The 20,253-nt window shown below is 77.3% G+C and overlaps 19 non-coding genes across 19 annotated transcripts; all 19 read left to right on the top strand.

Annotated features, from left to right (window-relative positions):
• Window positions 1–471: 471 nt before the first annotated feature.
• Window positions 472–590, top strand: LOC149746384 (5S ribosomal RNA). The gene has a single exon (XR_016389414.1). It is a non-coding gene; the product is annotated as a 5S ribosomal RNA (ribosomal RNA).
• Window positions 591–1,524: 934 nt separating this feature from the next.
• Window positions 1,525–1,643, top strand: LOC149746385 (5S ribosomal RNA). Its single transcript, XR_016389415.1, has one exon. It is a non-coding gene; the product is annotated as a 5S ribosomal RNA (ribosomal RNA).
• Window positions 1,644–2,577: 934 nt separating this feature from the next.
• Window positions 2,578–2,696, top strand: LOC149746386 (5S ribosomal RNA). Its single transcript, XR_016389416.1, has one exon. It is a non-coding gene; the product is annotated as a 5S ribosomal RNA (ribosomal RNA).
• Window positions 2,697–3,630: 934 nt separating this feature from the next.
• On the top strand, window positions 3,631–3,749 carry LOC149746387 (5S ribosomal RNA). The gene has a single exon (XR_016389418.1). It is a non-coding gene; the product is annotated as a 5S ribosomal RNA (ribosomal RNA).
• A 934-nt stretch (window positions 3,750–4,683) lies between these two features.
• Window positions 4,684–4,802, top strand: LOC149746388 (5S ribosomal RNA). Its single transcript, XR_016389419.1, has one exon. It is a non-coding gene; the product is annotated as a 5S ribosomal RNA (ribosomal RNA).
• A 934-nt stretch (window positions 4,803–5,736) lies between these two features.
• LOC149746389 (5S ribosomal RNA) lies at window positions 5,737–5,855 on the top strand. The gene has a single exon (XR_016389420.1). It is a non-coding gene; the product is annotated as a 5S ribosomal RNA (ribosomal RNA).
• A 934-nt stretch (window positions 5,856–6,789) lies between these two features.
• LOC149746390 (5S ribosomal RNA) lies at window positions 6,790–6,908 on the top strand. Its single transcript, XR_016389421.1, has one exon. It is a non-coding gene; the product is annotated as a 5S ribosomal RNA (ribosomal RNA).
• A 934-nt stretch (window positions 6,909–7,842) lies between these two features.
• On the top strand, window positions 7,843–7,961 carry LOC149746391 (5S ribosomal RNA). The gene has a single exon (XR_016389422.1). It is a non-coding gene; the product is annotated as a 5S ribosomal RNA (ribosomal RNA).
• A 934-nt stretch (window positions 7,962–8,895) lies between these two features.
• On the top strand, window positions 8,896–9,014 carry LOC149746392 (5S ribosomal RNA). Its single transcript, XR_016389423.1, has one exon. It is a non-coding gene; the product is annotated as a 5S ribosomal RNA (ribosomal RNA).
• A 934-nt stretch (window positions 9,015–9,948) lies between these two features.
• LOC149746393 (5S ribosomal RNA) lies at window positions 9,949–10,067 on the top strand. Its single transcript, XR_016389424.1, has one exon. It is a non-coding gene; the product is annotated as a 5S ribosomal RNA (ribosomal RNA).
• A 934-nt stretch (window positions 10,068–11,001) lies between these two features.
• LOC149746394 (5S ribosomal RNA) lies at window positions 11,002–11,120 on the top strand. The gene has a single exon (XR_016389425.1). It is a non-coding gene; the product is annotated as a 5S ribosomal RNA (ribosomal RNA).
• Window positions 11,121–12,054: 934 nt separating this feature from the next.
• On the top strand, window positions 12,055–12,173 carry LOC149746395 (5S ribosomal RNA). Its single transcript, XR_016389426.1, has one exon. It is a non-coding gene; the product is annotated as a 5S ribosomal RNA (ribosomal RNA).
• Window positions 12,174–13,107: 934 nt separating this feature from the next.
• LOC149746396 (5S ribosomal RNA) lies at window positions 13,108–13,226 on the top strand. Its single transcript, XR_016389427.1, has one exon. It is a non-coding gene; the product is annotated as a 5S ribosomal RNA (ribosomal RNA).
• Window positions 13,227–14,160: 934 nt separating this feature from the next.
• On the top strand, window positions 14,161–14,279 carry LOC149746397 (5S ribosomal RNA). Its single transcript, XR_016389429.1, has one exon. It is a non-coding gene; the product is annotated as a 5S ribosomal RNA (ribosomal RNA).
• A 934-nt stretch (window positions 14,280–15,213) lies between these two features.
• LOC149746398 (5S ribosomal RNA) lies at window positions 15,214–15,332 on the top strand. The gene has a single exon (XR_016389430.1). It is a non-coding gene; the product is annotated as a 5S ribosomal RNA (ribosomal RNA).
• A 934-nt stretch (window positions 15,333–16,266) lies between these two features.
• Window positions 16,267–16,385, top strand: LOC149746399 (5S ribosomal RNA). Its single transcript, XR_016389431.1, has one exon. It is a non-coding gene; the product is annotated as a 5S ribosomal RNA (ribosomal RNA).
• Window positions 16,386–17,319: 934 nt separating this feature from the next.
• Window positions 17,320–17,438, top strand: LOC149746400 (5S ribosomal RNA). Its single transcript, XR_016389432.1, has one exon. It is a non-coding gene; the product is annotated as a 5S ribosomal RNA (ribosomal RNA).
• A 934-nt stretch (window positions 17,439–18,372) lies between these two features.
• Window positions 18,373–18,491, top strand: LOC149746401 (5S ribosomal RNA). Its single transcript, XR_016389433.1, has one exon. It is a non-coding gene; the product is annotated as a 5S ribosomal RNA (ribosomal RNA).
• A 934-nt stretch (window positions 18,492–19,425) lies between these two features.
• On the top strand, window positions 19,426–19,544 carry LOC149746402 (5S ribosomal RNA). Its single transcript, XR_016389434.1, has one exon. It is a non-coding gene; the product is annotated as a 5S ribosomal RNA (ribosomal RNA).
• Window positions 19,545–20,253: the final 709 nt, after the last annotated feature.

Here is a 20,253-nt window from a genome sequence, read left to right on the forward strand (position 1 = left end):
CTCCTGAGCTCGGCGGGTGGTGTGCGGGCAAGGGTGGCCTCGCCGGGGCTGAGGGGCCGTGGCGACACGATGGTGGCTCCCAGTGGCTTCGGGCCAGCTGCTGTCGGGCAGGAGGGCCGGCCCGGGCTGCGGCTGGGCGGCGCCTAGCGCCGCGTGGGCGGGCAGGGGCGATGCCCAAGGGACCGCGGGCCCCGGGCCCTGAAGCCTCCGGGGCCACGTCCCTGTGAGCGACGGGCCGGATCTTGGGCGGGGCGCCAAGCGCCGAAGGGTTCGCTGGGTCACGCCCGCCCTCGGCTGGGAGGGGGTGGCCAAACCCTCCGCCTCCGCCACCGCCCGGTACCCGAGACCTCCGTTCCCCCTGCCTGGGCGGGCGACGGGGTCCTGCCGGGGCGGGCTGACCGCCAGGCTGGCGGTGAGGCGCAAGCGCCAGCGAAAGTGGGCCTCAAGAGGCAGCCCGCCGTCCCCGCCCCCGTCTACGGCCATACCACCCTGAACGCGCCCGATCTCGTCTGATCTCGGAAGCTAAGCAGGGTCGGGCCTGGTTAGTACTTGGATGGGAGACCGCCTGGGAATACCGGGTGCTGTAGGCTTTTTGCCTCCCGCTCCGCCTTCTCCTTTAACTCGCCCGCGGGCGGTGGCCGCCGGCTCCGCCCGCGCCGGGGCCCCGCTGCAGGCCCCGCCTCCTCAGGCCCCTCCCACCACGGCGCGCGCGCCGGAGGGGGCGCTCCCCGCCGGCCCGGCCCGCCAGGCGGCCAGAAGGCGGCCCTGGAAGGCAGCCGCACCCCAGACGCCCCCGGGGTGCCTGGCCCGGACCCAGGCTCCGCCGCGGGCCCGGTTGCCGTCCCTTCGGCCAGCGAGCCCCTCGACCTGCACCTGGCCGCCCCCACCGGCGCCCCGCCCCGGTGCCGCCACCTGTGTGCCGGTGGGTGTGTCCCTCCACAGCTCCCTCCGGCAAAAGCCCCGCCCCCCGCCGTGTCGCCGCCGCGGCCGGGTGCGGGAGCGGGATCGAGGGCAGGGGCCGCTTCCCCGGGCCTGCCGGCCGCCAGGGGCGGGCTCCTGAGCTCGGCGGGTGGTGTGCGGGCAAGGGTGGCCTCGCCGGGGCTGAGGGGCCGTGGCGACACGATGGTGGCTCCCAGTGGCTTCGGGCCAGCTGCTGTCGGGCAGGAGGGCCGGCCCGGGCTGCGGCTGGGCGGCGCCTAGCGCCGCGTGGGCGGGCAGGGGCGATGCCCAAGGGACCGCGGGCCCCGGGCCCTGAAGCCTCCGGGGCCACGTCCCTGTGAGCGACGGGCCGGATCTTGGGCGGGGCGCCAAGCGCCGAAGGGTTCGCTGGCTCACGCCCGCCCTCGGCTGGGAGGGGGTGGCCAAACCCTCCGCCTCCGCCACCGCCCGGTACCCGAGACCTCCGTTCCCCCTGCCTGGGCGGGCGACGGGGTCCTGCCGGGGCGGGCTGACCGCCAGGCTGGCGGTGAGGCGCAAGCGCCAGCGAAAGTGGGCCTCAAGAGGCAGCCCGCCGTCCCCGCCCCCGTCTACGGCCATACCACCCTGAACGCGCCCGATCTCGTCTGATCTCGGAAGCTAAGCAGGGTCGGGCCTGGTTAGTACTTGGATGGGAGACCGCCTGGGAATACCGGGTGCTGTAGGCTTTTTGCCTCCCGCTCCGCCTTCTCCTTTAACTCGCCCGCGGGCGGTGGCCGCCGGCTCCGCCCGCGCCGGGGCCCCGCTGCAGGCCCCGCCTCCTCAGGCCCCTCCCACCACGGCGCGCGCGCCGGAGGGGGCGCTCCCCGCCGGCCCGGCCCGCCAGGCGGCCAGAAGGCGGCCCTGGAAGGCAGCCGCACCCCAGACGCCCCCGGGGTGCCTGGCCCGGACCCAGGCTCCGCCGCGGGCCCGGTTGCCGTCCCTTCGGCCAGCGAGCCCCTCGACCTGCACCTGGCCGCCCCCACCGGCGCCCCGCCCCGGTGCCGCCACCTGTGTGCCGGTGGGTGTGTCCCTCCACAGCTCCCTCCGGCAAAAGCCCCGCCCCCCGCCGTGTCGCCGCCGCGGCCGGGTGCGGGAGCGGGATCGAGGGCAGGGGCCGCTTCCCCGGGCCTGCCGGCCGCCAGGGGCGGGCTCCTGAGCTCGGCGGGTGGTGTGCGGGCAAGGGTGGCCTCGCCGGGGCTGAGGGGCCGTGGCGACACGATGGTGGCTCCCAGTGGCTTCGGGCCAGCTGCTGTCGGGCAGGAGGGCCGGCCCGGGCTGCGGCTGGGCGGCGCCTAGCGCCGCGTGGGCGGGCAGGGGCGATGCCCAAGGGACCGCGGGCCCCGGGCCCTGAAGCCTCCGGGGCCACGTCCCTGTGAGCGACGGGCCGGATCTTGGGCGGGGCGCCAAGCGCCGAAGGGTTCGCTGGGTCACGCCCGCCCTCGGCTGGGAGGGGGTGGCCAAACCCTCCGCCTCCGCCACCGCCCGGTACCCGAGACCTCCGTTCCCCCTGCCTGGGCGGGCGACGGGGTCCTGCCGGGGCGGGCTGACCGCCAGGCTGGCGGTGAGGCGCAAGCGCCAGCGAAAGTGGGCCTCAAGAGGCAGCCCGCCGTCCCCGCCCCCGTCTACGGCCATACCACCCTGAACGCGCCCGATCTCGTCTGATCTCGGAAGCTAAGCAGGGTCGGGCCTGGTTAGTACTTGGATGGGAGACCGCCTGGGAATACCGGGTGCTGTAGGCTTTTTGCCTCCCGCTCCGCCTTCTCCTTTAACTCGCCCGCGGGCGGTGGCCGCCGGCTCCGCCCGCGCCGGGGCCCCGCTGCAGGCCCCGCCTCCTCAGGCCCCTCCCACCACGGCGCGCGCGCCGGAGGGGGCGCTCCCCGCCGGCCCGGCCCGCCAGGCGGCCAGAAGGCGGCCCTGGAAGGCAGCCGCACCCCAGACGCCCCCGGGGTGCCTGGCCCGGACCCAGGCTCCGCCGCGGGCCCGGTTGCCGTCCCTTCGGCCAGCGAGCCCCTCGACCTGCACCTGGCCGCCCCCACCGGCGCCCCGCCCCGGTGCCGCCACCTGTGTGCCGGTGGGTGTGTCCCTCCACAGCTCCCTCCGGCAAAAGCCCCGCCCCCCGCCGTGTCGCCGCCGCGGCCGGGTGCGGGAGCGGGTTCGAGGGCAGGGGCCGCTTCCCCGGGCCTGCCGGCCGCCAGGGGCGGGCTCCTGAGCTCGGCGGGTGGTGTGCGGGCAAGGGTGGCCTCGCCGGGGCTGAGGGGCCGTGGCGACACGATGGTGGCTCCCAGTGGCTTCGGGCCAGCTGCTGTCGGGCAGGAGGGCCGGCCCGGGCTGCGGCTGGGCGGCGCCTAGCGCCGCGTGGGCGGGCAGGGGCGATGCCCAAGGGACCGCGGGCCCCGGGCCCTGAAGCCTCCGGGGCCACGTCCCTGTGAGCGACGGGCCGGATCTTGGGCGGGGCGCCAAGCGCCGAAGGGTTCGCTGGGTCACGCCCGCCCTCGGCTGGGAGGGGGTGGCCAAACCCTCCGCCTCCGCCACCGCCCGGTACCCGAGACCTCCGTTCCCCCTGCCTGGGCGGGCGACGGGGTCCTGCCGGGGCGGGCTGACCGCCAGGCTGGCGGTGAGGCGCAAGCGCCAGCGAAAGTGGGCCTCAAGAGGCAGCCCGCCGTCCCCGCCCCCGTCTACGGCCATACCACCCTGAACGCGCCCGATCTCGTCTGATCTCGGAAGCTAAGCAGGGTCGGGCCTGGTTAGTACTTGGATGGGAGACCGCCTGGGAATACCGGGTGCTGTAGGCTTTTTGCCTCCCGCTCCGCCTTCTCCTTTAACTCGCCCGCGGGCGGTGGCCGCCGGCTCCGCCCGCGCCGGGGCCCCGCTGCAGGCCCCGCCTCCTCAGGCCCCTCCCACCACGGCGCGCGCGCCGGAGGGGGCGCTCCCCGCCGGCCCGGCCCGCCAGGCGGCCAGAAGGCGGCCCTGGAAGGCAGCCGCACCCCAGACGCCCCCGGGGTGCCTGGCCCGGACCCAGGCTCCGCCGCGGGCCCGGTTGCCGTCCCTTCGGCCAGCGAGCCCCTCGACCTGCACCTGGCCGCCCCCACCGGCGCCCCGCCCCGGTGCCGCCACCTGTGTGCCGGTGGGTGTGTCCCTCCACAGCTCCCTCCGGCAAAAGCCCCGCCCCCCGCCGTGTCGCCGCCGCGGCCGGGTGCGGGAGCGGGTTCGAGGGCAGGGGCCGCTTCCCCGGGCCTGCCGGCCGCCAGGGGCGGGCTCCTGAGCTCGGCGGGTGGTGTGCGGGCAAGGGTGGCCTCGCCGGGGCTGAGGGGCCGTGGCGACACGATGGTGGCTCCCAGTGGCTTCGGGCCAGCTGCTGTCGGGCAGGAGGGCCGGCCCGGGCTGCGGCTGGGCGGCGCCTAGCGCCGCGTGGGCGGGCAGGGGCGATGCCCAAGGGACCGCGGGCCCCGGGCCCTGAAGCCTCCGGGGCCACGTCCCTGTGAGCGACGGGCCGGATCTTGGGCGGGGCGCCAAGCGCCGAAGGGTTCGCTGGCTCACGCCCGCCCTCGGCTGGGAGGGGGTGGCCAAACCCTCCGCCTCCGCCACCGCCCGGTACCCGAGACCTCCGTTCCCCCTGCCTGGGCGGGCGACGGGGTCCTGCCGGGGCGGGCTGACCGCCAGGCTGGCGGTGAGGCGCAAGCGCCAGCGAAAGTGGGCCTCAAGAGGCAGCCCGCCGTCCCCGCCGCCGTCTACGGCCATACCACCCTGAACGCGCCCGATCTCGTCTGATCTCGGAAGCTAAGCAGGGTCGGGCCTGGTTAGTACTTGGATGGGAGACCGCCTGGGAATACCGGGTGCTGTAGGCTTTTTGCCTCCCGCTCCGCCTTCTCCTTTAACTCGCCCGCGGGCGGTGGCCGCCGGCTCCGCCCGCGCCGGGGCCCCGCTGCAGGCCCCGCCTCCTCAGGCCCCTCCCACCACGGCGCGCGCGCCGGAGGGGGCGCTCCCCGCCGGCCCGGCCCGCCAGGCGGCCAGAAGGCGGCCCTGGAAGGCAGCCGCACCCCAGACGCCCCCGGGGTGCCTGGCCCGGACCCAGGCTCCGCCGCGGGCCCGGTTGCCGTCCCTTCGGCCAGCGAGCCCCTCGACCTGCACCTGGCCGCCCCCACCGGCGCCCCGCCCCGGTGCCGCCACCTGTGTGCCGGTGGGTGTGTCCCTCCACAGCTCCCTCCGGCAAAAGCCCCGCCCCCCGCCGTGTCGCCGCCGCGGCCGGGTGCGGGAGCGGGTTCGAGGGCAGGGGCCGCTTCCCCGGGCCTGCCGGCCGCCAGGGGCGGGCTCCTGAGCTCGGCGGGTGGTGTGCGGGCAAGGGTGGCCTCGCCGGGGCTGAGGGGCCGTGGCGACACGATGGTGGCTCCCAGTGGCTTCGGGCCAGCTGCTGTCGGGCAGGAGGGCCGGCCCGGACTGCGGCTGGGCGGCGCCTAGCGCCGCGTGGGCGGGCAGGGGCGATGCCCAAGGGACCGCGGGCCCCGGGCCCTGAAGCCTCCGGGGCCACGTCCCTGTGAGCGACGGGCCGGATCTTGGGCGGGGCGCCAAGCGCCGAAGGGTTCGCTGGGTCACGCCCGCCCTCGGCTGGGAGGGGGTGGCCAAACCCTCCGCCTCCGCCACCGCCCGGTACCCGAGACCTCCGTTCCCCCTGCCTGGGCGGGCGACGGGGTCCTGCCGGGGCGGGCTGACCGCCAGGCTGGCGGTGAGGCGCAAGCGCCAGCGAAAGTGGGCCTCAAGAGGCAGCCCGCCGTCCCCGCCCCCGTCTACGGCCATACCACCCTGAACGCGCCCGATCTCGTCTGATCTCGGAAGCTAAGCAGGGTCGGGCCTGGTTAGTACTTGGATGGGAGACCGCCTGGGAATACCGGGTGCTGTAGGCTTTTTGCCTCCCGCTCCGCCTTCTCCTTTAACTCGCCCGCGGGCGGTGGCCGCCGGCTCCGCCCGCGCCGGGGCCCCGCTGCAGGCCCCGCCTCCTCAGGCCCCTCCCACCACGGCGCGCGCGCCGGAGGGGGCGCTCCCCGCCGGCCCGGCCCGCCAGGCGGCCAGAAGGCGGCCCTGGAAGGCAGCCGCACCCCAGACGCCCCCGGGGTGCCTGGCCCGGACCCAGGCTCCACCGCGGGCCCGGTTGCCGTCCCTTCGGCCAGCGAGCCCCTCGACCTGCACCTGGCCGCCCCCACCGGCGCCCCGCCCCGGTGCCGCCACCTGTGTGCCGGTGGGTGTGTCCCTCCACAGCTCCCTCCGGCAAAAGCCCCGCCCCCCGCCGTGTCGCCGCCGCGGCCGGGTGCGGGAGCGGGTTCGAGGGCAGGGGCCGCTTCCCCGGGCCTGCCGGCCGCCAGGGGCGGGCTCCTGAGCTCGGCGGGTGGTGTGCGGGCAAGGGTGGCCTCGCCGGGGCTGAGGGGCCGTGGCGACACGATGGTGGCTCCCAGTGGCTTCGGGCCAGCTGCTGTCGGGCAGGAGGGCCGGCCCGGGCTGCGGCTGGGCGGCGCCTAGCGCCGCGTGGGCGGGCAGGGGCGATGCCCAAGGGACCGCGGGCCCCGGGCCCTGAAGCCTCCGGGGCCACGTCCCTGTGAGCGACGGGCCGGATCTTGGGCGGGGCGCCAAGCGCCGAAGGGTTCGCTGGCTCACGCCCGCCCTCGGCTGGGAGGGGGTGGACAAACCCTCCGCCTCCGCCACCGCCCGGTACCCGAGACCTCCGTTCCCCCTGCCTGGGCGGGCGACGGGGTCCTGCCGGGGCGGGCTGACCGCCAGGCTGGCGGTGAGGCGCAAGCGCCAGCGAAAGTGGGCCTCAAGAGGCAGCCCGCCGTCCCCGCCGCCGTCTACGGCCATACCACCCTGAACGCGCCCGATCTCGTCTGATCTCGGAAGCTAAGCAGGGTCGGGCCTGGTTAGTACTTGGATGGGAGACCGCCTGGGAATACCGGGTGCTGTAGGCTTTTTGCCTCCCGCTCCGCCTTCTCCTTTAACTCGCCCGCGGGCGGTGGCCGCCGGCTCCGCCCGCGCCGGGGCCCCACTGCAGGCCCCGCCTCCTCAGGGCCCTCCCACCACGGCGCGCGCGCCGGAGGGGGCGCTCCCCGCCGGCCCGGCCCGCCAGGCGGCCAGAAGGCGGCCCTGGAAGGCAGCCGCACCCCAGACGCCCCCGGGGTGCCTGGCCCGGACCCAGGCTCCGCCGCGGGCCCGGTTGCCGTCCCTTCGGCCAGCGAGCCCCTCGACCTGCACCTGGCCGCCCCCACCGGCGCCCCGCCCCGGTGCCGCCACCTGTGTGCCGGTGGGTGTGTCCCTCCACAGCTCCCTCCGGCAAAAGCCCCGCCCCCCGCCGTGTCGCCGCCGCGGCCGGGTGCGGGAGCGGGTTCGAGGGCAGGGGCCGCTTCCCCGGGCCTGCCGGCCGCCAGGGGCGGGCTCCTGAGCTCGGCGGGTGGTGTGCGGGCAAGGGTGGCCTCGCCGGGGCTGAGGGGCCGTGGCGACACGATGGTGGCTCCCAGTGGCTTCGGGCCAGCTGCTGTCGGGCAGGAGGGCCGGCCCGGGCTGCGGCTGGGCGGCGCCTAGCGCCGCGTGGGCGGGCAGGGGCGATGCCCAAGGGACCGCGGGCCCCGGGCCCTGAAGCCTCCGGGGCCACGTCCCTGTGAGCGACGGGCCGGATCTTGGGCGGGGCGCCAAGCGCCGAAGGGTTCGCTGGGTCACGCCCGCCCTCGGCTGGGAGGGGGTGGCCAAACCCTCCGCCTCCGCCACCGCCCGGTACCCGAGACCTCCGTTCCCCCTGCCTGGGCGGGCGACGGGGTCCTGCCGGGGCGGGCTGACCGCCAGGCTGGCGGTGAGGCGCAAGCGCCAGCGAAAGTGGGCCTCAAGAGGCAGCCCGCCGTCCCCGCCGCCGTCTACGGCCATACCACCCTGAACGCGCCCGATCTCGTCTGATCTCGGAAGCTAAGCAGGGTCGGGCCTGGTTAGTACTTGGATGGGAGACCGCCTGGGAATACCGGGTGCTGTAGGCTTTTTGCCTCCCGCTCCGCCTTCTCCTTTAACTCGCCCGCGGGCGGTGGCCGCCGGCTCCGCCCGCGCCGGGGCCCCGCTGCAGGCCCCGCCTCCTCAGGCCCCTCCCACCACGGCGCGCGCGCCGGAGGGGGCGCTCCCCGCCGGCCCGGCCCGCCAGGCGGCCAGAAGGCGGCCCTGGAAGGCAGCCGCACCCCAGACGCCCCCGGGGTGCCTGGCCCGGACCCAGGCTCCGCCGCGGGCCCGGTTGCCGTCCCTTCGGCCAGCGAGCCCCTCGACCTGCACCTGGCCGCCCCCACCGGCGCCCCGCCCCGGTGCCGCCACCTGTGTGCCGGTGGGTGTGTCCCTCCACAGCTCCCTCCGGCAAAAGCCCCGCCCCCCGCCGTGTCGCCGCCGCGGCCGGGTGCGGGAGCGGGATCGAGGGCAGGGGCCGCTTCCCCGGGCCTGCCGGCCGCCAGGGGCGGGCTCCTGAGCTCGGCGGGTGGTGTGCGGGCAAGGGTGGCCTCGCCGGGGCTGAGGGGCCGTGGCGACACGATGGTGGCTCCCAGTGGCTTCGGGCCAGCTGCTGTCGGGCAGGAGGGCCGGCCCGGGCTGCGGCTGGGCGGCGCCTAGCGCCGCGTGGGCGGGCAGGGGCGATGCCCAAGGGACCGCGGGCCCCGGGCCCTGAAGCCTCCGGGGCCACGTCCCTGTGAGCGACGGGCCGGATCTTGGGCGGGGCGCCAAGCGCCGAAGGGTTCGCTGGGTCACGCCCGCCCTCGGCTGGGAGGGGGTGGCCAAACCCTCCGCCTCCGCCACCGCCCGGTACCCGAGACCTCCGTTCCCCCTGCCTGGGCGGGCGACGGGGTCCTGCCGGGGCGGGCTGACCGCCAGGCTGGCGGTGAGGCGCAAGCGCCAGCGAAAGTGGGCCTCAAGAGGCAGCCCGCCGTCCCCGCCCCCGTCTACGGCCATACCACCCTGAACGCGCCCGATCTCGTCTGATCTCGGAAGCTAAGCAGGGTCGGGCCTGGTTAGTACTTGGATGGGAGACCGCCTGGGAATACCGGGTGCTGTAGGCTTTTTGCCTCCCGCTCCGCCTTCTCCTTTAACTCGCCCGCGGGCGGTGGCCGCCGGCTCCGCCCGCGCCGGGGCCCCGCTGCAGGCCCCGCCTCCTCAGGCCCCTCCCACCACGGCGCGCGCGCCGGAGGGGGCGCTCCCCGCCGGCCCGGCCCGCCAGGCGGCCAGAAGGCGGCCCTGGAAGGCAGCCGCACCCCAGACGCCCCCGGGGTGCCTGGCCCGGACCCAGGCTCCGCCGCGGGCCCGGTTGCCGTCCCTTCGGCCAGCGAGCCCCTCGACCTGCACCTGGCCGCCCCCACCGGCGCCCCGCCCCGGTGCCGCCACCTGTGTGCCGGTGGGTGTGTCCCTCCACAGCTCCCTCCGGCAAAAGCCCCGCCCCCCGCCGTGTCGCCGCCGCGGCCGGGTGCGGGAGCGGGATCGAGGGCAGGGGCCGCTTCCCCGGGCCTGCCGGCCGCCAGGGGCGGGCTCCTGAGCTCGGCGGGTGGTGTGCGGGCAAGGGTGGCCTCGCCGGGGCTGAGGGGCCGTGGCGACACGATGGTGGCTCCCAGTGGCTTCGGGCCAGCTGCTGTCGGGCAGGAGGGCCGGCCCGGGCTGCGGCTGGGCGGCGCCTAGCGCCGCGTGGGCGGGCAGGGGCGATGCCCAAGGGACCGCGGGCCCCGGGCCCTGAAGCCTCCGGGGCCACGTCCCTGTGAGCGACGGGCCGGATCTTGGGCGGGGCGCCAAGCGCCGAAGGGTTCGCTGGCTCACGCCCGCCCTCGGCTGGGAGGGGGTGGCCAAACCCTCCGCCTCCGCCACCGCCCGGTACCCGAGACCTCCGTTCCCCCTGCCTGGGCGGGCGACGGGGTCCTGCCGGGGCGGGCTGACCGCCAGGCTGGCGGTGAGGCGCAAGCGCCAGCGAAAGTGGGCCTCAAGAGGCAGCCCGCCGTCCCCGCCGCCGTCTACGGCCATACCACCCTGAACGCGCCCGATCTCGTCTGATCTCGGAAGCTAAGCAGGGTCGGGCCTGGTTAGTACTTGGATGGGAGACCGCCTGGGAATACCGGGTGCTGTAGGCTTTTTGCCTCCCGCTCCGCCTTCTCCTTTAACTCGCCCGCGGGCGGTGGCCGCCGGCTCCGCCCGCGCCGGGGCCCCGCTGCAGGCCCCGCCTCCTCAGGCCCCTCCCACCACGGCGCGCGCGCCGGAGGGGGCGCTCCCCGCCGGCCCGGCCCGCCAGGCGGCCAGAAGGCGGCCCTGGAAGGCAGCCGCACCCCAGACGCCCCCGGGGTGCCTGGCCCGGACCCAGGCTCCGCCGCGGGCCCGGTTGCCGTCCCTTCGGCCAGCGAGCCCCTCGACCTGCACCTGGCCGCCCCCACCGGCGCCCCGCCCCGGTGCCGCCACCTGTGTGCCGGTGGGTGTGTCCCTCCACAGCTCCCTCCGGCAAAAGCCCCGCCCCCCGCCGTGTCGCCGCCGCGGCCGGGTGCGGGAGCGGGATCGAGGGCAGGGGCCGCTTCCCCGGGCCTGCCGGCCGCCAGGGGCGGGCTCCTGAGCTCGGCGGGTGGTGTGCGGGCAAGGGTGGCCTCGCCGGGGCTGAGGGGCCGTGGCGACACGATGGTGGCTCCCACTGGCTTCGGGCCAGCTGCTGTCGGGCAGGAGGGCCGGCCCGGACTGCGGCTGGGCGGCGCCTAGCGCCGCGTGGGCGGGCAGGGGCGATGCCCAAGGGACCGCGGGCCCCGGGCCCTGAAGCCTCCGGGGCCACGTCCCTGTGAGCGACGGGCCGGATCTTGGGCGGGGCGCCAAGCGCCGAAGGGTTCGCTGGCTCACGCCCGCCCTCGGCTGGGAGGGGGTGGCCAAACCCTCCGCCTCCGCCACCGCCCGGTACCCGAGACCTCCGTTCCCCCTGCCTGGGCGGGCGACGGGGTCCTGCCGGGGCGGGCTGACCGCCAGGCTGGCGGTAAGGCGCAAGCGCCAGCGAAAGTGGGCCTCAAGAGGCAGCCCGCCGTCCCCGTCCCCGTCTACGGCCATACCACCCTGAACGCGCCCGATCTCGTCTGATCTCGGAAGCTAAGCAGGGTCGGGCCTGGTTAGTACTTGGATGGGAGACCGCCTGGGAATACCGGGTGCTGTAGGCTTTTTGCCTCCCGCTCCGCCTTCTCCTTTAACTCGCCCGCGGGCGGTGGCCGCCGGCTCCGCCCGCGCCGGGGCCCCGCTGCAGGCCCCGCCTCCTCAGGCCCCTCCCACCACGGCGCGCGCGCCGGAGGGGGCGCTCCCCGCCGGCCCGGCCCGCCAGGCGGCCAGAAGGCGGCCCTGGAAGGCAGCCGCACCCCAGACGCCCCCGGGGTGCCTGGCCCGGACCCAGGCTCCACCGCGGGCCCGGTTGCCGTCCCTTCGGCCAGCGAGCCCCTCGACCTGCACCTGGCCGCCCCCACCGGCGCCCCGCCCCGGTGCCGCCACCTGTGTGCCGGTGGGTGTGTCCCTCCACAGCTCCCTCCGGCAAAAGCCCCGCCCCCCGCCGTGTCGCCGCCGCGGCCGGGTGCGGGAGCGGGTTCGAGGGCAGGGGCCGCTTCCCCGGGCCTGCCGGCCGCCAGGGGCGGGCTCCTGAGCTCGGCGGGTGGTGTGCGGGCAAGGGTGGCCTCGCCGGGGCTGAGGGGCCGTGGCGACACGATGGTGGCTCCCAGTGGCTTCGGGCCAGCTGCTGTCGGGCAGGAGGGCCGGCCCGGGCTGCGGCTGGGCGGCGCCTAGCGCCGCGTGGGCGGGCAGGGGCGATGCCCAAGGGACCGCGGGCCCCGGGCCCTGAAGCCTCCGGGGCCACGTCCCTGTGAGCGACGGGCCGGATCTTGGGCGGGGCGCCAAGCGCCGAAGGGTTCGCTGGCTCACGCCCGCCCTCGGCTGGTAGGGGGTGGACAAACCCTCCGCCTCCGCCACCGCCCGGTACCCGAGACCTCCGTTCCCCCTGCCTGGGCGGGCGACGGGGTCCTGCCGGGGCGGGCTGACCGCCAGGCTGGCGGTGAGGCGCAAGCGCCAGCGAAAGTGGGCCTCAAGAGGCAGCCCGCCGTCCCCGCCGCCGTCTACGGCCATACCACCCTGAACGCGCCCGATCTCGTCTGATCTCGGAAGCTAAGCAGGGTCGGGCCTGGTTAGTACTTGGATGGGAGACCGCCTGGGAATACCGGGTGCTGTAGGCTTTTTGCCTCCCGCTCCGCCTTCTCCTTTAACTCGCCCGCGGGCGGTGGCCGCCGGCTCCGCCCGCGCCGGGGCCCCACTGCAGGCCCCGCCTCCTCAGGGCCCTCCCACCACGGCGCGCGCGCCGGAGGGGGCGCTCCCCGCCGGCCCGGCCCGCCAGGCGGCCAGAAGGCGGCCCTGGAAGGCAGCCGCACCCCAGACGCCCCCGGGGTGCCTGGCCCGGACCCAGGCTCCGCCGCGGGCCCGGTTGCCGTCCCTTCGGCCAGCGAGCCCCTCGACCTGCACCTGGCCGCCCCCACCGGCGCCCCGCCCCGGTGCCGCCACCTGTGTGCCGGTGGGTGTGTCCCTCCACAGCTCCCTCCGGCAAAAGCCCCGCCCCCCGCCGTGTCGCCGCCGCGGCCGGGTGCGGGAGCGGGTTCGAGGGCAGGGGCCGCTTCCCCGGGCCTGCCGGCCGCCAGGGGCGGGCTCCTGAGCTCGGCGGGTGGTGTGCGGGCAAGGGTGGCCTCGCCGGGGCTGAGGGGCCGTGGCGACACGATGGTGGCTCCCAGTGGCTTCGGGCCAGCTGCTGTCGGGCAGGAGGGCCGGCCCGGGCTGCGGCTGGGCGGCGCCTAGCGCCGCGTGGGCGGGCAGGGGCGATGCCCAAGGGACCGCGGGCCCCGGGCCCTGAAGCCTCCGGGGCCACGTCCCTGTGAGCGACGGGCCGGATCTTGGGCGGGGCGCCAAGCGCCGAAGGGTTCGCTGGGTCACGCCCGCCCTCGGCTGGGAGGGGGTGGCCAAACCCTCCGCCTCCGCCACCGCCCGGTACCCGAGACCTCCGTTCCCCCTGCCTGGGCGGGCGACGGGGTCCTGCCGGGGCGGGCTGACCGCCAGGCTGGCGGTGAGGCGCAAGCGCCAGCGAAAGTGGGCCTCAAGAGGCAGCCCGCCGTCCCCGCCCCCGTCTACGGCCATACCACCCTGAACGCGCCCGATCTCGTCTGATCTCGGAAGCTAAGCAGGGTCGGGCCTGGTTAGTACTTGGATGGGAGACCGCCTGGGAATACCGGGTGCTGTAGGCTTTTTGCCTCCCGCTCCGCCTTCTCCTTTAACTCGCCCGCGGGCGGTGGCCGCCGGCTCCGCCCGCGCCGGGGCCCCGCTGCAGGCCCCGCCTCCTCAGGCCCCTCCCACCACGGCGCGCGCGCCGGAGGGGGCGCTCCCCGCCGGCCCGGCCCGCCAGGCGGCCAGAAGGCGGCCCTGGAAGGCAGCCGCACCCCAGACGCCCCCGGGGTGCCTGGCCCGGACCCAGGCTCCGCCGCGGGCCCGGTTGCCGTCCCTTCGGCCAGCGAGCCCCTCGACCTGCACCTGGCCGCCCCCACCGGCGCCCCGCCCCGGTGCCGCCACCTGTGTGCCGGTGGGTGTGTCCCTCCACAGCTCCCTCCGGCAAAAGCCCCGCCCCCCGCCGTGTCGCCGCCGCGGCCGGGTGCGGGAGCGGGATCGAGGGCAGGGGCCCCTTCCCCGGGCCTGCCGGCCGCCAGGGGCGGGCTCCTGAGCTCGGCGGGTGGTGTGCGGGCAAGGGTGGCCTCGCCGGGGCTGAGGGGCCGTGGCGACACGATGGTGGCTCCCAGTGGCTTCGGGCCAGCTGCTGTCGGGCAGGAGGGCCGGCCCGGGCTGCGGCTGGGCGGCGCCTAGCGCCGCGTGGGCGGGCAGGGGCGATGCCCAAGGGACCGCGGGCCCCGGGCCCTGAAGCCTCCGGGGCCACGTCCCTGTGAGCGACGGGCCGGATCTTGGGCGGGGCGCCAAGCGCCGAAGGGTTCGCTGGCTCACGCCCGCCCTCGGCTGGGAGGGGGTGGCCAAACCCTCCGCCTCCGCCACCGCCCGGTACCCGAGACCTCCGTTCCCCCTGCCTGGGCGGGCGACGGGGTCCTGCCGGGGCGGGCTGACCGCCAGGCTGGCGGTGAGGCGCAAGCGCCAGCGAAAGTGGGCCTCAAGAGGCAGCCCGCCGTCCCCGCCGCCGTCTACGGCCATACCACCCTGAACGCGCCCGATCTCGTCTGATCTCGGAAGCTAAGCAGGGTCGGGCCTGGTTAGTACTTGGATGGGAGACCGCCTGGGAATACCGGGTGCTGTAGGCTTTTTGCCTCCCGCTCCGCCTTCTCCTTTAACTCGCCCGCGGGCGGTGGCCGCCGGCTCCGCCCGCGCCGGGGCCCCGCTGCAGGCCCCGCCTCCTCAGGCCCCTCCCACCACGGCGCGCGCGCCGGAGGGGGCGCTCCCCGCCGGCCCGGCCCGCCAGGCGGCCAGAAGGCGGCCCTGGAAGGCAGCCGCACCCCAGACGCCCCCGGGGTGCCTGGCCCGGACCCAGGCTCCGCCGCGGGCCCGGTTGCCGTCCCTTCGGCCAGCGAGCCCCTCGACCTGCACCTGGCCGCCCCCACCGGCGCCCCGCCCCGGTGCCGCCACCTGTGTGCCGGTGGGTGTGTCCCTCCACAGCTCCCTCCGGCAAAAGCCCCGCCCCCCGCCGTGTCGCCGCCGCGGCCGGGTGCGGGAGCGGGATCGAGGGCAGGGGCCGCTTCCCCGGGCCTGCCGGCCGCCAGGGGCGGGCTCCTGAGCTCGGCGGGTGGTGTGCGGGCAAGGGTGGCCTCGCCGGGGCTGAGGGGCCGTGGCGACACGATGGTGGCTCCCAGTGGCTTCGGGCCAGCTGCTGTCGGGCAGGAGGGCCGGCCCGGGCTGCGGCTGGGCGGCGCCTAGCGCCGCGTGGGCGGGCAGGGGCGATGCCCAAGGGACCGCGGGCCCCGGGCCCTGAAGCCTCCGGGGCCACGTCCCTGTGAGCGACGGGCCGGATCTTGGGCGGGGCGCCAAGCGCCGAAGGGTTCGCTGGGTCACGCCCGCCCTCGGCTGGGAGGGGGTGGCCAAACCCTCCGCCTCCGCCACCGCCCGGTACCCGAGACCTCCGTTCCCCCTGCCTGGGCGGGCGACGGGGTCCTGCCGGGGCGGGCTGACCGCCAGGCTGGCGGTGAGGCGCAAGCGCCAGCGAAAGTGGGCCTCAAGAGGCAGCCCGCCGTCCCCGCCCCCGTCTACGGCCATACCACCCTGAACGCGCCCGATCTCGTCTGATCTCGGAAGCTAAGCAGGGTCGGGCCTGGTTAGTACTTGGATGGGAGACCGCCTGGGAATACCGGGTGCTGTAGGCTTTTTGCCTCCCGCTCCGCCTTCTCCTTTAACTCGCCCGCGGGCGGTGGCCGCCGGCTCCGCCCGCGCCGGGGCCCCGCTGCAGGCCCCGCCTCCTCAGGCCCCTCCCACCACGGCGCGCGCGCCGGAGGGGGCGCTCCCCGCCGGCCCGGCCCGCCAGGCGGCCAGAAGGCGGCCCTGGAAGGCAGCCGCACCCCAGACGCCCCCGGGGTGCCTGGCCCGGACCCAGGCTCCGCCGCGGGCCCGGTTGCCGTCCCTTCGGCCAGCGAGCCCCTCGACCTGCACCTGGCCGCCCCCACCGGCGCCCCGCCCCGGTGCCGCCACCTGTGTGCCGGTGGGTGTGTCCCTCCACAGCTCCCTCCGGCAAAAGCCCCGCCCCCCGCCGTGTCGCCGCCGCGGCCGGGTGCGGGAGCGGGATCGAGGGCAGGGGCCGCTTCCCCGGGCCTGCCGGCCGCCAGGGGCGGGCTCCTGAGCTCGGCGGGTGGTGTGCGGGCAAGGGTGGCCTCGCCGGGGCTGAGGGGCCGTGGCGACACGATGGTGGCTCCCAGTGGCTTCGGGCCAGCTGCTGTCGGGCAGGAGGGCCGGCCCGGGCTGCGGCTGGGCGGCGCCTAGCGCCGCGTGGGCGGGCAGGGGCGATGCCCAAGGGACCGCGGGCCCCGGGCCCTGAAGCCTCCGGGGCCACGTCCCTGTGAGCGACGGGCCGGATCTTGGGCGGGGCGCCAAGCGCCGAAGGGTTCGCTGGCTCACGCCCGCCCTCGGCTGGGAGGGGGTGGCCAAACCCTCCGCCTCCGCCACCGCCCGGTACCCGAGACCTCCGTTCCCCCTGCCTGGGCGGGCGACGGGGTCCTGCCGGGGCGGGCTGACCGCCAGGCTGGCGGTGAGGCGCAAGCGCCAGCGAAAGTGGGCCTCAAGAGGCAGCCCGCCGTCCCCGCCCCCGTCTACGGCCATACCACCCTGAACGCGCCCGATCTCGTCTGATCTCGGAAGCTAAGCAGGGTCGGGCCTGGTTAGTACTTGGATGGGAGACCGCCTGGGAATACCGGGTGCTGTAGGCTTTTTGCCTCCCGCTCCGCCTTCTCCTTTAACTCGCCCGCGGGCGGTGGCCGCCGGCTCCGCCCGCGCCGGGGCCCCGCTGCAGGCCCCGCCTCCTCAGGCCCCTCCCACCACGGCGCGCGCGCCGGAGGGGGCGCTCCCCGCCGGCCCGGCCCGCCAGGCGGCCAGAAGGCGGCCCTGGAAGGCAGCCGCACCCCAGACGCCCCCGGGGTGCCTGGCCCGGACCCAGGCTCCGCCGCGGGCCCGGTTGCCGTCCCTTCGGCCAGCGAGCCCCTCGACCTGCACCTGGCCGCCCCCACCGGCGCCCCGCCCCGGTGCCGCCACCTGTGTGCCGGTGGGTGTGTCCCTCCACAGCTCCCTCCGGCAAAAGCCCCGCCCCCCGCCGTGTCGCCGCCGCGGCCGGGTGCGGGAGCGGGTTCGAGGGCAGGGGCCGCTTCCCCGGGCCTGCCGGCCGCCAGGGGCGGGCTCCTGAGCTCGGCGGGTGGTGTGCGGGCAAGGGTGGCCTCGCCGGGGCTGAGGGGCCGTGGCGACACGATGGTGGCTCCCAGTGGCTTCGGGCCAGCTGCTGTCGGGCAGGAGGGCCGGCCCGGGCTGCGGCTGGGCGGCGCCTAGCGCCGCGTGGGCGGGCAGGGGCGATGCCCAAGGGACCGCGGGCCCCGGGCCCTGAAGCCTCCGGGGCCACGTCCCTGTGAGCGACGGGCCGGATCTTGGGCGGGGCGCCAAGCGCCGAAGGGTTCGCTGGGTCACGCCCGCCCTCGGCTGGGAGGGGGTGGCCAAACCCTCCGCCTCCGCCACCGCCCGGTACCCGAGACCTCCGTTCCCCCTGCCTGGGCGGGCGACGGGGTCCTGCCGGGGCGGGCTGACCGCCAGGCTGGCGGTGAGGCGCAAGCGCCAGCGAAAGTGGGCCTCAAGAGGCAGCCCGCCGTCCCCGCCGCCGTCTACGGCCATACCACCCTGAACGCGCCCGATCTCGTCTGATCTCGGAAGCTAAGCAGGGTCGGGCCTGGTTAGTACTTGGATGGGAGACCGCCTGGGAATACCGGGTGCTGTAGGCTTTTTGCCTCCCGCTCCGCCTTCTCCTTTAACTCGCCCGCGGGCGGTGGCCGCCGGCTCCGCCCGCGCCGGGGCCCCACTGCAGGCCCCGCCTCCTCAGGGCCCTCCCACCACGGCGCGCGCGCCGGAGGGGGCGCTCCCCGCCGGCCCGGCCCGCCAGGCGGCCAGAAGGCGGCCCTGGAAGGCAGCCGCACCCCAGACGCCCCCGGGGTGCCTGGCCCGGACCCAGGCTCCGCCGCGGGCCCGGTTGCCGTCCCTTCGGCCAGCGAGCCCCTCGACCTGCACCTGGCCGCCCCCACCGGCGCCCCGCCCCGGTGCCGCCACCTGTGTGCCGGTGGGTGTGTCCCTCCACAGCTCCCTCCGGCAAAAGCCCCGCCCCCCGCCGTGTCGCCGCCGCGGCCGGGTGCGGGAGCGGGATCGAGGGCAGGGGCCGCTTCCCCGGGCCTGCCGGCCGCCAGGGGCGGGCTCCTGAGCTCGGCGGGTGGTGTGCGGGCAAGGGTGGCCTCGCCGGGGCTGAGGGGCCGTGGCGACACGATGGTGGCTCCCAGTGGCTTCGGGCCAGCTGCTGTCGGGCAGGAGGGCCGGCCCGGGCTGCGGCTGGGCGGCGCCTAGCGCCGCGTGGGCGGGCAGGGGCGATGCCCAAGGGACCGCGGGCCCCGGGCCCTGAAGCCTCCGGGGCCACGTCCCTGTGAGCGACGGGCCGGATCTTGGGCGGGGCGCCAAGCGCCGAAGGGTTCGCTGGGTCACGCCCGCCCTCGGCTGGGAGGGGGTGGCCAAACCCTCCGCCTCCGCCACCGCCCGGTACCCGAGACCTCCGTTCCCCCTGCCTGGGCGGGCGACGGGGTCCTGCCGGGGCGGGCTGACCGCCAGGCTGGCGGTGAGGCGCAAGCGCCAGCGAAAGTGGGCCTCAAGAGGCAGCCCGCCGTCCCCGCCCCCGTCTACGGCCATACCACCCTGAACGCGCCCGATCTCGTCTGATCTCGGAAGCTAAGCAGGGTCGGGCCTGGTTAGTACTTGGATGGGAGACCGCCTGGGAATACCGGGTGCTGTAGGCTTTTTGCCTCCCGCTCCGCCTTCTCCTTTAACTCGCCCGCGGGCGGTGGCCGCCGGCTCCGCCCGCGCCGGGGCCCCGCTGCAGGCCCCGCCTCCTCAGGCCCCTCCCACCACGGCGCGCGCGCCGGAGGGGGCGCTCCCCGCCGGCCCGGCCCGCCAGGCGGCCAGAAGGCGGCCCTGGAAGGCAGCCGCACCCCAGACGCCCCCGGGGTGCCTGGCCCGGACCCAGGCTCCGCCGCGGGCCCGGTTGCCGTCCCTTCGGCCAGCGAGCCCCTCGACCTGCACCTGGCCGCCCCCACCGGCGCCCCGCCCCGGTGCCGCCACCTGTGTGCCGGTGGGTGTGTCCCTCCACAGCTCCCTCCGGCAAAAGCCCCGCCCCCCGCCGTGTCGCCGCCGCGGCCGGGTGCGGGAGCGGGATCGAGGGCAGGGGCCGCTTCCCCGGGCCTGCCGGCCGCCAGGGGCGGGCTCCTGAGCTCGGCGGGTGGTGTGCGGGCAAGGGTGGCCTCGCCGGGGCTGAGGGGCCGTGGCGACACGATGGTGGCTCCCAGTGGCTTCGGGCCAGCTGCTGTCGGGCAGGAGGGCCGGCCCGGGCTGCGGCTGGGCGGCGCCTAGCGCCGCGTGGGCGGGCAGGGGCGATGCCCAAGGGACCGCGGGCCCCGGGCCCTGAAGCCTCCGGGGCCACGTCCCTGTGAGCGACGGGCCGGATCTTGGGCGGGGCGCCAAGCGCCGAAGGGTTCGCTGGCTCACGCCCGCCCTCGGCTGGGAGGGGGTGGCCAAACCCTCCGCCTCCGCCACCGCCCGGTACCCGAGACCTCCGTTCCCCCTGCCTGGGCGGGCGACGGGGTCCTGCCGGGGCGGGCTGACCGCCAGGCTGGCGGTGAGGCGCAAGCGCCAGCGAAAGTGGGCCTCAAGAGGCAGCCCGCCGTCCCCGCCCCCGTCTACGGCCATACCACCCTGAACGCGCCCGATCTCGTCTGATCTCGGAAGCTAAGCAGGGTCGGGCCTGGTTAGTACTTGGATGGGAGACCGCCTGGGAATACCGGGTGCTGTAGGCTTTTTGCCTCCCGCTCCGCCTTCTCCTTTAACTCGCCCGCGGGCGGTGGCCGCCGGCTCCGCCCGCGCCGGGGCCCCGCTGCAGGCCCCGCCTCCTCAGGCCCCTCCCACCACGGCGCGCGCGCCGGAGGGGGCGCTCCCCGCCGGCCCGGCCCGCCAGGCGGCCAGAAGGCGGCCCTGGAAGGCAGCCGCACCCCAGACGCCCCCGGGGTGCCTGGCCCGGACCCAGGCTCCGCCGCGGGCCCGGTTGCCGTCCCTTCGGCCAGCGAGCCCCTCGACCTGCACCTGGCCGCCCCCACCGGCGCCCCGCCCCGGTGCCGCCACCTGTGTGCCGGTGGGTGTGTCCCTCCACAGCTCCCTCCGGCAAAAGCCCCGCCCCCCGCCGTGTCGCCGCCGCGGCCGGGTGCGGGAGCGGGATCGAGGGCAGGGGCCGCTTCCCCGGGCCTGCCGGCCGCCAGGGGCGGGCTCCTGAGCTCGGCGGGTGGTGTGCGGGCAAGGGTGGCCTCGCCGGGGCTGAGGGGCCGTGGCGACACGATGGTGGCTCCCAGTGGCTTCGGGCCAGCTGCTGTCGGGCAGGAGGGCCGGCCCGGGCTGCGGCTGGGCGGCGCCTAGCGCCGCGTGGGCGGGCAGGGGCGATGCCCAAGGGACCGCGGGCCCCGGGCCCTGAAGCCTCCGGGGCCACGTCCCTGTGAGCGACGGGCCGGATCTTGG

Source organism: Delphinapterus leucas, chromosome 19, assembly GCF_059928025.1.
Source record: "Delphinapterus leucas isolate spDelLeu-1000000601 "Yukka" chromosome 19, BTC_Dleu_Yukka2, whole genome shotgun sequence".
In the NCBI taxonomy this organism is placed as follows: domain Eukaryota; kingdom Metazoa; phylum Chordata; class Mammalia; order Artiodactyla; family Monodontidae; genus Delphinapterus; species Delphinapterus leucas.